We start from the raw sequence: 16,946 nt of genomic DNA, 5'->3' as shown, positions 1-16,946 counted from the left end.
CTCAAACATTTTCCATCATAATATTGTATCAATGCAATGGATACTGATGGCATTCTCTTCTCCTTATCCCTTTATTTCAGAAATTGTCTCTGCCCACTTCATCCATGTTATGTCAGTAGGAGCTGCCCCATAATGACTCCATGCCTCTATGGCTTCATGACTCCATGCCTTTGCCATAATTGATTGGACACCTGGACTGTGTAGGGCCAATGGACCAGTGGACTGGAGACTAAGAGAGTTAAGTTCACCTCTTAGTGCCTGGATTGTAAACTTATAAAACTCAGGAGTTGCTGTTAGCTGTGTTCTGCATTTGCCCCAAAGAGCAAAGGAGGCCACATTTCTGCTTGGGTGTTCTGTAGTGTCTCTGAGCCCAAGTATTAAGTGTGGGTAAAGATATTCAAGCTAATATTCACTTATCCACCCTAATTACAAAATTAATACCAGACACTTAAAAAGAATTAAAAAAAAGAAGGAAATGAGACAGAAACACTGCCAAATACCTGCTCCATCCTTCATGCCCTGGAACCAAGGCAGTAAATGATCATTTGTACATTTTCCATGTGCCAGGCACGATTCTAAGCACTTTATATGCATTGTCCTATTTAGTCCTTACTACAAAGCTGTGAGAAAAGTACTTTTACTATCCTCATTTTATAGGTAAGAAAAGGGAGGTATAGAATGTTGAGTGATAGGACCAGTGCTCAAACCTAAGCAGTCTGACTCTAGAACCTGGAATCATAAACATGAGGTTATGCTGCCCTTCCATAAGAAAAACATGGTCAACTTTGTATTGTAAATAGCTTTCCCTGGGGAGATAGACAATACATAAATAAAGTAAAATGTATGGAATGTCAGGTGATGTTGACAAGTACTATGGAGAAATGAAAAGCAAAGGATAGGACAGGGAGGGCCAGAGAGTAGAGCTTGGGGGCAGTTATAATTTACATAAGGGGGTCAGGGAAGGCTTCAGTGAGAAATGATGTTTGAACAAAGGCCTGAAAGAAGGCAGAGAGCAAGCCCTGCAGATGTGTGAGCACAGAGCCTCCAGGCAGAGAGATCAGGAGTGCAAAGATCTCTAAGTGAGAGTGTGCCTAGCATATTCAAAGGCGAGCAAGGAGGTAGGAGTGGTCAGGAAGTGGAAGTGGGCCAAGAGGTCCAGATTCTGCTGGGTGGTCAGGGGAAGATTACATATGGCCTGAGAGCCCCTCTAAAGGCTCTGACTTTAACTCTGAAAGAGATGGACAGTCATTGCAGGGTTTTGAGCAAAGGAGTCACATGATCTGACTTGTGTTTTATAAAGATTGTCCTTTGTTGAGAATAGACTGTAGGGGCTAAGTGCAATAGTAAAGAGCTTAGTTGGGAAGACATAATCCAGGCAAGAGACAATGGCAGCTTGAAACAGGGTGGTGGCAGTGGTAGTGTTGAGACGGGTTGGGAGTCTTGACACACTTTGAAATTAGAGCCAATAAGATTTGCTGATGGACTGAATGTAAGAGAAAGGGGTGAGGGTGAGGATGAAGGATGACTCTAGATTTGACCTGAGCAATGTGAAAGACGAAGTTTCTGAAATGGAGCAGGACCCTGTGGGGCTCCTGGGCACAGAAGACTTTCTGTGTCCCCTGTTTCTTGTTTTTAGGGAATAGGCTTCAGCCTCCATGACCTTCCCTGAGTTCCAAAGGGCAGGTTCAAACATTTGCTAATCAGGGAAGGGAGGGGATGCAGAGACAAGGGAGGAGGAGCCAGGAAACAATCGTGCAGCCTGATCCTAACCAGCAACCCAGCCCTTCAACCGTTGCTGTAAAACCCCTCACCAAATCCCCTGGGGTGGGGACACACAGTTTTGAGGACATGAACTCTCTGTGTCCCTCTTTGCCTGGCAAAGCAATAAAGCTATTCTTTTCTACTTCACCCAAAACTCTGTCTCTGAGATCTGATTCAGCACCGGTGCAGAGAGTTTTTGGCATCGTTTCCTTCTGCCAAGATTGGTAAATCTGTGGGAGGAATAGGTTTAGAAGGTGGTAGGATAAGATCAGAATCTCAGTTTTGGACATTTAGATTTCCAAGGCGAGATATGGAGGAGGCAGTTAGATATGCAAATCTGGAGTTCAAGGGAGTAGCCTAGGTTGGAGAAATAAGTTTAGGAGTCTTCAGTGAAGGGACCGTACATAAAGCCTTGAGACTAGGTGAAATCACCCAATGTTACCCGAAAACTGGGTTTGCCTCTTGGTGGGTGTTGAGCCAAAAGACACAACCAAGCCAAAGATTGGTAGAAGGAAGGATTTATTACTTGCAGCAAGTAAGGAGAAGGATCCTTCCCAAAGTGTCTCCCTAAACAGTAAAATTTGGGAAGTTTTAAGCCAACGTTACATGCATATTCATGAAAGTGCTTGAGCAGAGGAGAATTCAGCATAGAATTGGGGCAAAGGTCAACAGTTTTAGTTGATTGATGCCAGGAGAGTCAGAAAAGTTCAACATCATAATCCCTTGGGTTCCAGTTGACCTGGTGGTTGAGTCCCTGCGGGGTTTTAAAGTCTGCAAAACAGCTTTAAAAAGTTCTTAAGGCTAATCTTTACCATTGAAACAGAACTGGGAGTTTACAACTGATTTTTCATTTTTGCTATTGTTATTTCTCTTGCCTGATAACAGTCATTTTTTTGTTCATTCCCTTAAAATGATTATTATTGAGACCTGTTTAAGGGCAAGCACTGTAGCCAGGCTTAGATCACAAAATGGTTTAGGCCAAAAGTGGCTGCACTTATGTCAAGAAATACATGCTAGGTTCTCTTTCTTCAGGGACCCCCTACCTTATCTGCTTACACTAAGAGTGAGTATAGATAGAGAAGAAATCTGAGAACTGATGGAATCTGGGATATTCCATCTGAAAGAGGGCATTAAAACTAAGAAAGTTAAAAAAAATTGCAAGAGATTATAGGGAGAGACCACATTATTTTTCAAAGGTATAGAGCTTCAAGGTTGACACCTGCATAGCTGGGGCGGTTCTCCCTACCAGGATGAGGCACTTTTATAAACACAGAAACAGGGACTGTTGTGGTTGTACAGACATCTGCACTGTTTCATTCCAACTTCCTCCTCCAGGATTTAAAAAAAAAAGAAGAAAGAAAGAATTCAATAAAATGCTGAAACCACTGACAGGAACATCTGTGGCTGGAACAGTTTTGGTTGCATAAATAAGGCCATGAGATAGAGTCTTTGTCTTTCCCATAAGTAAATATCACTTGGACTTAACACTATCAATTAAGCAAATTACAGCAAGAAGGGACTGGAAAGCGTTCACTCTCTATGATCTTCTTCAGAATGGTTTCAGTATAGGACTGACGTATGCAAGATACATATATATTGATGTGGGGTGCAGAAGATGGATTTAAATGGGTAATTAGAAAGTGAGAAAGTGGAACTAGAAAATATAGACTTCATCTTTGCAGCATAGCACAGGGACATCGGCTCGGTGCTTTGTGATGACCTAGAGGGGTGGTATAGGGAGGGTGGGAGGGAGGCTCAAGAGGGAGGGGATATGGGGACATGTGTATGCATATGGCTGATTTGCTTTGCTGTGCAACAGAAACTAACACAGTATTGTGAAGCAATTATACTCCAATAAAGATCTATTAAAAACAAAAAGCTTATCTATGTGTTAAGAATAATTTTCAAGAAAAGGTAAAATCAAGACTCTCAAATAGATGTAAAGTGAAGACATGTCAAAGATTATTTTTACATATTTTTAATGAGGAAATTACAAAAATGTTACAACCAATTTGAAATCAGAGAACCACAAATTTATACGGAATAAAAGAATATTGAAGTGAATTTAACAAACGACTGCAAAACTGGCTTTTTCCATAGGGATGGGGGAGGGTACTTGGGAAGAGATTGGTTGTCTGTCCACCAGAGAGAAGTTATTTGCTGATCTATAGACAAGAATTAGTCACACAGCAAGGTTATACAGAGGCTAGGAAACCAAGTCAAGAAACTCCACCAGGGTTCACCTAAAGTACTCATAAATTTGAAGACCTTCCCCTGAGACTGGAGGATAAGAAGGATGGAAAGTACAGATATAGAAAAGTAGTGGTTTTGGAAAAAACTAGAGGTAGTTGACATACGATGGCCTCAGTCTTAATAATGAAATCACGATGTCATTGTTATTAAAAATCATAAATCATTTAGAAGGCAGAGAATTTGGTATAAAACAGCAATTGAACTCTTTTAACTCTGAGTTTCCTGGTAGCAAAGGCAAACATGGAAATGTAGCAATAATGTAATTCCGACTGGCACACAAAAGAAGAATGCAAGTTTTTCTGGAAAGATGGGTTTGACTGCTGAGGGTAAGGAGATTGTGAGCTATATGAGGAAAGAGGGGGAAGCTTTGGAAGTCCCTAAGCAGAATGGGAGATGGAATTCACTAAGGACAAAGAAAAGTTTTAAACTGTGCTGTGGGACTGCAGGGGTTAGAGACATACGTGCAGCTGGAGTAACTTTGGAATATAAATCAACTCCTCGGAGAAAACCAGACCACTGCAATTAAGTGAATATCACAATAAAGTGAGTCACACAAATCTTTTGGTTTCCCAGTGCATATAAAAGTTATGTTTACACTATGCTGTAGGCCATTAAGTGTGCAATAGCATTATGTCTAAAAGAAGAATGTATATACCTGAATTAAAAAATACTTTATTGCTAAAAAAATGCTAACCAACATCTGAACCTTTAGCTAGTCTTGATCTTTTTGCTGGTGGAAGGTCTTGCCTGGATGTTGCTGGCTGCTGACTGATCAGAGCGGTGGCCGCTGAAGGGTGGGGAGACAATTTCTTGAAATAAGACAAGTATGAGGTTTGCCACATGCATTGGCTCTTCCTTTCATGAATGATTTCTCTGTAGCATCAATGCTGTTTGATAGCAGTTTACCCACAGTAGAACTTCTTTCAAAATTAAGAGTCAATCCTCTCACACCCTGCCACTGTTTTATCAAATAAGTTTATGTAATATTCTAAATCTTTTGTTGTCATGTCTACAATCATCACAGAATCTTGACCAGAGTAAATTCTATCTGAAAAAACCACTTTCTTTGCTCATGCATAAGAAGCAACTTCTCACCCATTAAAGTTTTATCATGAGGTTGCAACAATTCAGTCCCATCTTCAGGCTCCACTTCTAATTCTAGTTCTCCTGCTATTTCCACCACATCTACAGTTACTTCCTTCACTGAAGTCTTGAACCCCTCAAAGTCATCCATGAGGGTTGGAATCAACTTCTTGCAAATTCCTGTTAATGTTGATATTTTGACCTCTTCCATGAATCACAAATGTTCTTAATGGCTTCTAGAATGGTGAATCCTTTCTGGAAGTTTTTCAATTTACTTTGCCCAGATCTATCAGAGGAATCACTATCTATGGCAACTAGAGCCTGAGGAAATTCATTTCTTAAAGAGTAAGACTTGAAAGTTGAACTTACTCCTTGATTCATGGGTTGCAAAATGGATGTTGTATTAGTAGTCATGAAAACAACGTTAATCTCACTGTATATCTCCATCAGAGCTCTTGGGTGACCAGGTGCATTGTCAGTAAGCAGTAATATTTTGAAAGGAATCTTTTTTCTGAGCAGTAGGTCTCAAGAGTGGGCTTAAAATATTCAGTAAATCATGTTGTAAACAGATGTGCTATCATCCAGGCTTTGTTGTTCCATTTATGGAGCCCAGTTAGAGTAGATTCAGCATAATTCTTAAGGGCCCTAGGATTTGGGGAATGGTAAATGAGCATTGGCTTCAACTTGAAGTCACCAGCTGCATTAGCCTCAGCCTGTCCTTTGATGCTTTGATGCCAGGCATTGACTTCTCCTCTCTAGCTATGAAAGTCCTAAATGGCATCATCTTCCAATATAAGACTGTTTTGTCTACACTGAAAATATATTGTTTAGTGTAACCACCTTCATGAATGATCTTAGCTAGATGTTCTGGATAACTTGCTGCAACTTCTACATCAGCACTTCCTGCTTCACCTTGCACTTTTACGTTGTGGAGGTGGTGTCTTTCCTTAAACCTCAAGAATCAACCTCTGCTAGCTTCAAGCTTTTCTTAGGCAGCTTCATCACCTCTCTCAGACTTCATAGAATTGAAGAGAGTTAGTGACTTGTTCTGGATTAGGCTTTGGCTTAAGGAAATGTTGTGGCTGATTTATCTTTTTTATCCAGACCACTAAAACTTTCTCCATATCAGCAGTAAGACTGTTTCCCTTTCTTATTATTTGTAAGTTCACTGGAGCAGCACTTTTAATTTCTTTCAAGAACTTTTCCTTTGCATTCACAAGTCGGCTAACTGTTAGGTGCAAGAGGCCCAGCTTTCAGCCTGTCTTGGCTTTCACCACGCCTTCCTCACTAAGCTTAATCATTTCTAACTTTTGATTTAAAGTGAGAGATGTGTATACCTCTTCCTGTCACTTGAACATTAGAGGCAGTTGTGGGGTTATTATTGGCCTAATTTCAATATTGTTGTGTCTCATGGAAGAGGGAGGCCTGAGGAGAGGGAGAGAGATGGGGGAACAGCCAGTTGGTGGAGCAGTCAGAATATACACAACATTTATTAAATTTGCCATCTTATATGGGCACGGTTTTTGGCACTCCCCAAAACAATTACAATAGCAACATCAAAGATCATTGATAACAGATCACCATAACAAATATAATAATAATGAAAAAGTTTGAAATGTTGTCAGATTACCAAAATGTGACACAGAGACAAGAAGTGAGCAAGTGTTGTTGAAAAAAATGGTTTCAATGGACTTGCTTGCCACAAACCTTCAATCTGTAAAAAATGCATTATCTGCAAAGTGCAATAAAGTGAAGCACAATAAAAGCAAAGTGCAATAAAATGAGGTACGCCTGTAGCTGCATGGACACCTAGATTTATCAAAGCAATATAGTGAGGATACAGAGCCAGGCCATAAAGGGAAAAGGTACAATCAGAGTCTGGAGGAATTCATTTGTAGGCTCCCTTATGCTCTCACAAGGGATCACACAGGTCATGCTCTTCTCCCAACAAAGAAAATGCAGCAATGTGTGTGCAATGTTTCTGCCTGGGGAAGCCTATTAAAGATTCATCGCCCAGAGATTTTATGGGGAGCTGGTCACACAGGTACCCTCTGCCTAGTGCCTACTAAAATTCCAGTTTCCATGGAGGAAAGCAGGTGCTCAGCATAAGCATATTATTTGTACAAACAGTCTAGGTATAGTGAGCCACTCTTATCAATTAGGGAAAGTTTTATATCAGTGTAGGGAAATGTTTACCACCCAAGTTCCCAGATTCCATCCAAGGGCCAATCTTTCAAGCTGGCCTATATAAGGATAGTTGTCTCAGGCCTGCCATGTTAACTCTTTTCTGCATAGTGAGAAAACAAGAGAGCTGGAAAGAGGTGCCCAAGACAGAGACCACTATTTCTTGCAATCTAACATTGGCAGTGACATTCCATCACCTCTGTTACATTCTGTTTGTTAGAAGCTAGTTATTACATTCAGCCCACACTCAAGGGGAGAGAATTTCATACAGGTGTGAATACCAGTAGCTAGAGATCATTGAGAACCATCTTAGAGGCTGCCTACCACACTGGCTTACTTTTTATTCCTTTAACACCCCCAGGATTATTTCTGCCTCAGAGCCTTTAAATGTAATGCTTCCCATTTCTGGTTATTTTCTTCCCCCACTTCATTCAGGTTTCAGTTTAAATGTTCCTTCCTGAGGGTCACCTTCCCTTTATCAATTTAAAGCAGCACACACTCCTTCCTAACAATTTTCATCCTTTTATCCTATGTTTTTCTTTATAACAGTTACTATTATCTGCAATTATGTATTTATTTGTTGACACAGTTGTGCAAATTGCATGACAGTAATAATCTTGTCTGTTTCGTTCACTGTTTATACAAAGATATAGGAATACCTGGCACACAATAAATGCTTAAAATTCATTAAATGAATAAATGAGCAGAATTCCAGATTACCCAAAAGTTCTATTTTTCAGTGGAAATAAATATGATTTATACATCAGTCTCTTATGAGTTTGTTTAGTTTGAGTCTACATCCAAGAGCATGATCAATTTCAGCTATGTGCAATATTATGTTCCTAGAGTTGAGGACCAATCCTGGACCAAACTACCTCACTGAGACAATGCCACCCTAGAGATCTGTCCAATCCCTGAGCTGGTACTTTTCTTTTATCAATAAGCTCATGATGTACCTCCTCCACAAATATTTACTAAGGGTCCACCTGTGCCCAGCACTATGCCTGAAAATAATCCAGTTGTGAACAAGACAACTTCTGCCTTCAAGAAGCTTAGAGTCTAGTAAAGAGTCTTGGATTAATCAAGATGTAATTCAGAATATAAATAGACCATTTCAAAAAGATATATCAATAAAGGCAATATTAAATATAGCTCTTAAATGTGAAGCAAAATCACTAAAACTGCATTATGACATTCAATACTTAGATGAAATTAATAACCCACTATTGGTAACTGCTACTAATAGCGACATTTATTGTGTATTCTCTGCTAGTCACCATGCTGTGAGGATAGGTGTAGAATCTAAATCAACCATGGTTCTTAATAGCTAGTAACCAAAGCTAACTAAATGGGTTACACTATGAAAGAATTTAAATCAAGGGCTATTGGTTGCTCATGGAATTGCCTGAAAACTTGAAGAATCAAGCTTTCAGCTAAATTTCTAGGAGTAATATCACAGAATTGGACTGATGAGAAACTGCTGTCACTGTTACAAAGCACTAGAGGCTGTAGTTTGCACTGAGGCCACTTCCACACTGGAGCCAGTTTTCATGCAGCCCATCCTGCCCACACCAACGTCACTGCTGTATCAGAACCCTGACTGGTGGTCACTGCTGCAAACACTGCCACTGCTGCTGTGCCTCTAGAGAGATCTCCCAGCCCCTTCCCGCCTGTGCTGTTAGCTCCTGCACCAAAACTTAACAACAGCTGAATGAAGAAACCCAAGGTTACATGCTTATGCTCTCAGGGCAGGGAAACCCAGGATACCAAGTACCGAGCACTTCCAACACTTAAAGGGTGAGGCCTTCTTTGTTCTACCCAAAACACATAAACAGGAACGTCTATAACAGAAAGAGTTTAGATGCTGAGAAGCCTGAAAGAATGACAGAATTTCATTCAATCCTCACAATAATGCTGGACATGGGTATTATTTTCCAAATATCAGAGTTGAGGATACACCTTACCCAAGGTCACACAGTTAATGAGCGGCAATGCTGGGGCTAAAACTCAGGTATGTTTGGCTCCAAGGCCATATTCTTAACCAAAACTCTATGCTCCCACTTCTCTGGAGGAGTAGTTATTTCCTGGAAGTGTTCTTAAAAAAAAAAAAAAAATGAGACTGGTTTGCTTTACATAAACAGAATATTCCATTGGTAACTCCAAATGTAATCATCTCTTAAGCCTTGTACTTATTAGCAATAAAAATTCCCCGAACAGGGAGTTCCCTGGTGGGCCAGTGGTAAAGAATCAGCCTTGCAATGCAAGGGATGCGGGTTTGATCCCTGGTCAGGGAACTAAGATCCCACATGCCGCGGGGCGACTAAGCCTGCGCACCACAACTACTGAGCTCGAGTGCCTCAACTAGAGCCCACATGCCACAAACTACAGAGCCTACGTGCTCTGGAGGCTGCGCACCACAACTAGAGAGAGAAAAAACCCACACACCACAACTAGAGAGAAGCACGCGCCCCAATGACAGTTCCTGCATGCCTCAACGAAGATCCCGCATGCCTCAAACTAAGACCCGACACAGCCAAAAATAAATAAAATAAAAAAATAATAAATACATCTTTAAAAAAATTCCCTAAACATATGTTATCTTCTTGTATGTGATGGTAATGTCACTGACAAACCACAGTACATATTTCTTTGCAATTAATTTCTAGTAGTGATGACAGATTCTTACTGGATTATATACATAGGATTATCCACACTCCACTACGGCAAAAGGCATTTGTAAAACCAATAGTTGATGCTACTACAATTATGATTACAATGTAGCCATGATTTGTGACCTACATTGTGTTTGAGCTTATAGCTTAATGTTACCCTTTAAGCAACTCAGTTTCTCGGTTAGAGCAATCTAATGTAACCTAGTGCCTTTGTATACCAGGCACTGGGCTGCATCAGGGATTCTGCGAGGAACAAGCTACAGAAGTTACAGTCTAGGAAGGGGACATGGGTCAGCATGGATAGACACCTCCACCTGAGCTCAGGCCCTTTTCATGTCTTGCCCAGTACAGTAGTCTGTAGCACCTGTTTCCTGGACTTTTGCTGCCCATTTTTCAGGGAGCAACAACTCGAATGAACTTTTAAAAACTTAAGTCTTATTACGCTCCCCTCCTCCTGCCTTGGTCCCTAACATCGTTTCCAATTGCCCTTTGAACAACACCCAAATGCCTTACCATGGCTATTGGGACCTAAGTGGTCCAGCCCCTGCCTACTTCTCCAAACTCAACAAATGCTCTCTCATCAGTTACTTGAGACCAGGCACGGTGGTCCACTTCCTGATCCTTGAAGCGCAAAACATAGGGTTGCCCCTGCCATTCCCTCTAACGGGAATGTTCTGTCCTCCTGACTTGCCTGTGGGTGCCTCTCCTTCTTGTCATATGATTGAGGTCTCTGGTCATATACTGTCTCTTCAGAGAGGCCTTCTCTGGCCCGTCACCACCATAGCATCACCAACAACCTTGTTTCTTTTTTTTTTTTTTAATATTCATTTATTTATTTGGTTGTGCTGGGTCTTTTTTTTTTTTAAGTCTTTATTGAATTTGTTACAATACTGCTTCTGTTTTATGTTTTGGTGTTTTGGTTTTTTGGCCGCGAGGCATGTGGGATCTTAGCTCCCTGACCAGGGACCGAACCTGCAACCTCTGCATTGGAAGGCGAAGTCTCAACCACTGGACTGTCAGGGAAGTCCCTGCACTGGGTCTTAGTTGCGGCAGGTGGGCTCCTTAGTTGCAGCAGGTGGGCTCCTTAGTTGCGTCATGCAAACTAGTAGTCATGTCACACGTGTGGGATGTAGTTTCCTGAGCAGGGATCGAACCCGGGCCCCGTGCATTGGGAGCACGGAGTCTTAGCCGCTGTGCCATCAGGGAAGTCCCAACACTCCTGTTTCTGATAACCCTGTTCTACTTTCTTTGTAGCATGTTCCACTTTTTGAAATTATGTGTTAATTTGTTCACTTATTTTGTTTTAGTCAACTAGAAAATAAGCTCTGTGGTGAGGACCTTACGCGTCTTCTTCACAAATGCAGTCTGTCCTCTGCATCTGTTGGTTTTGCATGGCAGATACAGAGTACTGACTGCAATCGTTATTCCATGCCATTTTGTACAAGGAATTTGAGCATCGCAGATTTTGATATCCGCAGAGGCTCCTGGAGCCAATCTCCCACGGACACCAAGGGACGGCTGTATTTCCTGGGTGTATAGAATGGTGCCTGACTCATCATATGCACTCAAAAAATATTTTTCGAATAGATGAAACATGGACTGCAGTAATCTCTTCCTTCCCTGCCTTCAATATTCCTCAACCTGATCCATCCACCATACTCCACTAAAGTTTTTCTAAAGCATTAAAGTTGATCACATTGCTTCCCCTATGAATGGCCTATAATAACTTAAACAATGAGGTAAGAACTACTGAAAATGGCTTGGGAGATAGTTTTTATATGGTATTATTATTATTATTATTTTGCGGTACGCGGGCCTTTGCGGTACGTTGTGGCCTCTCCCGTTGCGGAGCACAGGCTCCAGACGCACAGGCTCAGCGGCCATGGCTCACGGGCCCAGCCGCTCCGCGGCAGGTGGGATCTTCCCGGATCGGGCCACGAACCCGCATCCCCTGCATCAGCAGGCGGACTCTCAACCACTGCGCCACCAGGGAAGCCCTATGGTATTATTTATACATATATGAGTGTGAGTGTGTGTGTGTGTGTGTGTGTGTGTGTGTGTATACTATATACTTTATTAAACTTATTTACTTTCATGTCCTTCTTATCTCTACTAACCTAGTAAGTACCTCATGGGAAGGAACTTTGTAGGATTTATCTTTGTTTCTAGAGAACTCAATGGAATACCCAATACTAATGAACTTATCGATGAAATTCACTCATTCATTCATCAATTCATTTCAACATTCAAGAAATAGTTGTTAAACTACAGGCTCCACTATGAATTAGCTCTATGCTCTTGTCACTGGAGATATAGCAGTGAATCAAAGTCCCTGTTCTCATGAAGTTTATATTCTGGTAGGGAGACTGGCCATAAAACAATATATAAGTAAATATATATTATATAATATAATGTTGGGTAGTGCTAAGTGCCTTGAATGAAATGAAATTCACATATTCTGAGGGAATTTTCCTTTACAAAACAATCAGATCTCACATGAAAAATGGAACTTGCTGGCTTTACAGGCCATGAGAGGAGGGAAAAGACCATGGACTAAAATAAGATTGACAAGTCCCCAGTATAGGAAGGACAGATAGATATCCTGAAAGCAAATTCCAACCATCACCACAGTAGAGAAGCCCTGGACTAGCAACAATGTAGGGATTCTTAAGGTAAACTGAGACCCCCCCAAAAGGGAACTTGTGTGGTGCCAGGTCAGTAACATCCCTGGATCCCAGCAAAACATCACAAGTCCTCTCTGAAGAAAAGCATCCCCAGTGTATACCCTCATAGTAACTCACAATAATATGACATGAATATTATGACTCAGCATGAGTAAGAGTCAGCTGAAACTACAAACACATTAGACCCAAGGACTATATATATTGAATATAAGACATAGAACATAAAAGCTATATATGAAATATTGAAGAAATAAGAAAGGAATCACAAAATTAAGCAAGAAATAAGACTATAAAAGTTATTTGAAAAAAGAACCAAGTAGACATGAAACATACAATTGTTGCAATAAAAACTCAATGAATGAGTTAACTAGCAGATTACACATAGCAGGAAAATATTTAGTAAACTGGAAGATAGATTTGAAAAATGCAGCATAGGAGATGTAAAAAATGAGAGGGTAGGAAATATACAATGTAGAATAGGAAAGTCTGATTGAAAGTTCAGAAGATGAGAATAAAGAGAATAAAGGAAGTTGATATTTTAAGAGATAATGGCTGAGAAGTTTCCAGAAAATGAAAGATATAATTGTACAGATACAGAATGCACAGTGTAAAGAAAACAGGATAAAGTAAAAATCCATATGTAACAAAACAACAATATCAAGGACAAAAAGAATATCTTAAAAGCACTAAGAGGCAAAAGATAGATAACCTACAAATAAATGACAATTAAACTGACAGCAGACATCTCAACAATTAAACAAAAGCCAAAACACAACAGAATAAGATCTTTGGAACATTGTGAGAAAATGATTACTACCTTAGAAATATGCACCCAGAAAAACTATCCTTCAAGAATGAGGCTGAAATAAAGACAAAGATAACAAAAACTGGGAGAGGATTTATTTCCAACAGACCTACACCAAAGGAATTTTTAAAGGATATTCTTTAGAAAGAAGATCCCAGAAGGAAAATCTGGGATGCAAGTTGGAAAGGAAAACAAAGAAACTAGTAATATCTAGATAAATCTAGTATTGTCTGTAAAAAACAAATATTATCAAATATGTAGAGTTTTTATTTTTAAGGGCAAAAGTGAACAAAAAAATCATGAAAGGGGCTTCCCTGGTGGCGCAGTGGTTGAGAGTCCGCCTGTCGATGCAGGGGACACGGGTTCGTGCCCAGGTCCGGGAAGATCCCACATGCCGTGGAGTGGCTAGGTCCGTGAGCCATGGCCACTGAGCCTGCGCGTCCGGAGCCTGTGCTCCACAACAGGGGAGGCCACAACAGCGAGAGGCCCGCGTACCGCAAAAAAAAAAAAAAAAAAAAAAAATCATGAAAGTCAGAAGGGAGGTGATCAGAGTTATGTTGTTCTAAGATTCTTGCATTTCCCCAAATGTTAACCTTCTACATACTCATAGCATGATGATCAAAACAAAGAAATTAACAATGATACACTACTAACCTGATATACAGATGTTATTCAATTTTCACCAATTATCCTGGTAATTTCTTTTCTAGTCCAGGATCACACATTGCATGGGTGGGCGTGCAACTGCTTCAACCAATAAAATATCATGGAAATGATGCTATGCAACAACTGGAAGGAACATAGATTCCACCTCTCAATGGAAAGTGTTAAAGAATTTATAGCCATATATATATATATATATGTGTGTATATATGGTGTTTTTTTGGCCATGTCATGCAGCTCATGGGATCTTAGCTCCCTGACTAGGGATTGAACCCACGCCCTTGGCAGTGGAAGCGTGGAGTCCTAACCACTGGACCACCATGGAATTCCCACAACCATATTTTTAAACTACCCCAAAGAAGAAGGACCAAGAATAGCTAAGACACTCCTGAAAAAAGAATAACCAACTGGGGAAATTTTTATTATCAGATATCAAGATTATTATAAAACCATCAATTAAGACAAAGTGCTATTGGTGTAGGAATAGACAACCAATGGAATAAAATGAAGATCCTGGAATTATACCCATGCATGTATATGTTCTTGACATATTACAAGGGTGGTATTGTAGTTCAGTGAGAAATGGACAAAATCTTCAATGAGCTGTACTGAGATGATTGGTAATCCAAATGGCAGAAATGTTATGGGATCACAACACATATACAAGTCGATTATAGATTAAAAACTTTGAGGGTGAAGGGCACAACCTTAGAGTGTTTAAGGCATTGGATAAAAATATTCTCATGGCATCTCAGTCCCTGTCTCTTCAGCAGAGGGCCGTCTGCATTGCAGTCCTTAAGTTTTCCTGAGTCATCCATATATTCTTATAATAAACCCCACTACCTTTTTGTTTTTGCTACACCTGGCTGTACATGGTTTCTGCCACTGACACAAGGTGTTTAAGGTGAACTGGCAAAAAGGAGAGGCCAAACATTTATCCAGCACTTATTTCATGCCCTGCATCATCTAAGTGCCTCATGTACATTAACTCATTTGATTCTCACAAACAAGCCAATGAGATAGTCACTGATTATCCTCTTACAGATGGACATAGGGAAGAGGCAAGAGAAGTTAAGAAACTTACTCAAGTTCACAGGGTTAATAAGTAGCAGAGATAAGATTTTAATCTGGGTGTTCTGGCTCCAGATCCTAACAAAGGAACTGGAATTTGAACTCAGGCTTTCTGGTTCCATATTCGTAACCTCCATGTAGTGCTGTGAAGACCAGAGTACGTATAACAATCATTTTCTTTGCTCCATTGTTTTATCTGTGGCCAGGCCAGCCCCAGCTCCTGAGGTACTGCAGAGCCTCACAGAGGGATCCTCTTCTGGCACAGACTTGGCAAAGGCAGTTCTGGGACCAGATCCCGCCTCTGCTGTGTGCACATCTGGGCTCATAAATTCCAGCACCAAACTCGGAAGAGAGACCATTTTTCCCTGCCTCCTCCTCTGCCTCAAACACCCACAGTAGAGTTCACTGCAGAGGGCAGGAGACACAATTTGCTTCCTGTCTGTGTCCGGTCTCTCCCACTACCAGAGAGACAGATGGCTTTAGGTCTGGAAGTCACAATTAAGTGGCTTTAGGCAATTTGGTTCAAGGAAATCACTATTGGTTGAGTTCTTGCCACAAGTTAGGCACTCTGCAAGGTGTGGCAGAGGAAGGTGGGTTCGATCCCTGGTCGATCCCTGGGTTTGATCCCTGGTCAGGGAGTTCTTGCCACAAGTTAGGCACTCTGCAAGGTGTGTAACCTCTGGATTTTGCATATCCTATAAAAAACAAGATTCTTTTCATCTGCCACCTTCGGAGGCTCTATTTTTTTCAGGGGCCACCTCCCAGGCTTTACTTGTGATCTTGTACCCTGCAGTTGGTGTGGGCTGTCCTAAGAAGCTGTCCCTGAGAGAGCTACCTGAAGACCAGCTGAGACATTGTTTGTTTTGGTTTGTTTCTAAGCGACATATATGGAGTTTTTGAATATAGTAAAAATTCTGAATGTGAACTAACAGTTCCTAGAAATTGTTTATAATTTCACTTTTGGCGGGGAGGGGGCAGTCAGTAAGTGAGCAGAACTAGAAAAGACCTCCTGCTTCTCTAGTTCCTACAGCGCATAAGCATCTGAAATGTGTTCATGTTCTTTTATTGAAGAAACAGCCATCCACTCCTCTCACCTTCCTACCAGACCAAATGTTGCGGTAACATTTGTTCTGCCTGAGGATAATCTCCAAAAGTGGCTCCTTTCCAACAAAATTTTAAAGGTAACATGTTAATCTGACAAAGGGGCCACTTCTGTATCACTCTGGCCTCCTCCACCACACTTAGAACAATACCTTGGCCACAACGGGCCATCTCATGCAGCAGGTCATCACAGCTTTAGAGCAGATGTGTTGAGAAATTAGTTATCATATGCAGTTGAGTTGCACAGCCTAGGATGTTTAATCCCTGCACCTGGGCTACTTTAAAATTTAAAAGAGAGGCATTAAGAAAAAAATATCCAAAACTTAGAAATAAGGCAAAGGAAAGGTGGCATGTCTTTTCAATGTTAAACATTTTAGCAGGGCCATCCAACAGTTATTTAAGTATCTAAGGGAATACAGCTTTGCTCTGCTCACCATCTGGTATTGATTAAAATCCCAGATTTTGTGAAGCTGGATCTTAACTTGTAGATTTTTTTTCCTCTAGGAGAGATGTAAATGATTTCTGTCTAGTGGAAGGATTATCTCATATTTATGATTTTATTTTATTTATTAACCAGTTTTATATTTAACCTACCAAATCTTATACCAAAATGTTTTTTCCTAATGTCTTTAAATACCCATTTACTCAAATGGTCTTTGAATCAGCTTT

This window comes from Pseudorca crassidens, chromosome 11, assembly GCF_039906515.1.
Source record: "Pseudorca crassidens isolate mPseCra1 chromosome 11, mPseCra1.hap1, whole genome shotgun sequence".
In the NCBI taxonomy this organism is placed as follows: domain Eukaryota; kingdom Metazoa; phylum Chordata; class Mammalia; order Artiodactyla; family Delphinidae; genus Pseudorca; species Pseudorca crassidens.
This window is presented reverse-complemented; position numbering follows the sequence as displayed.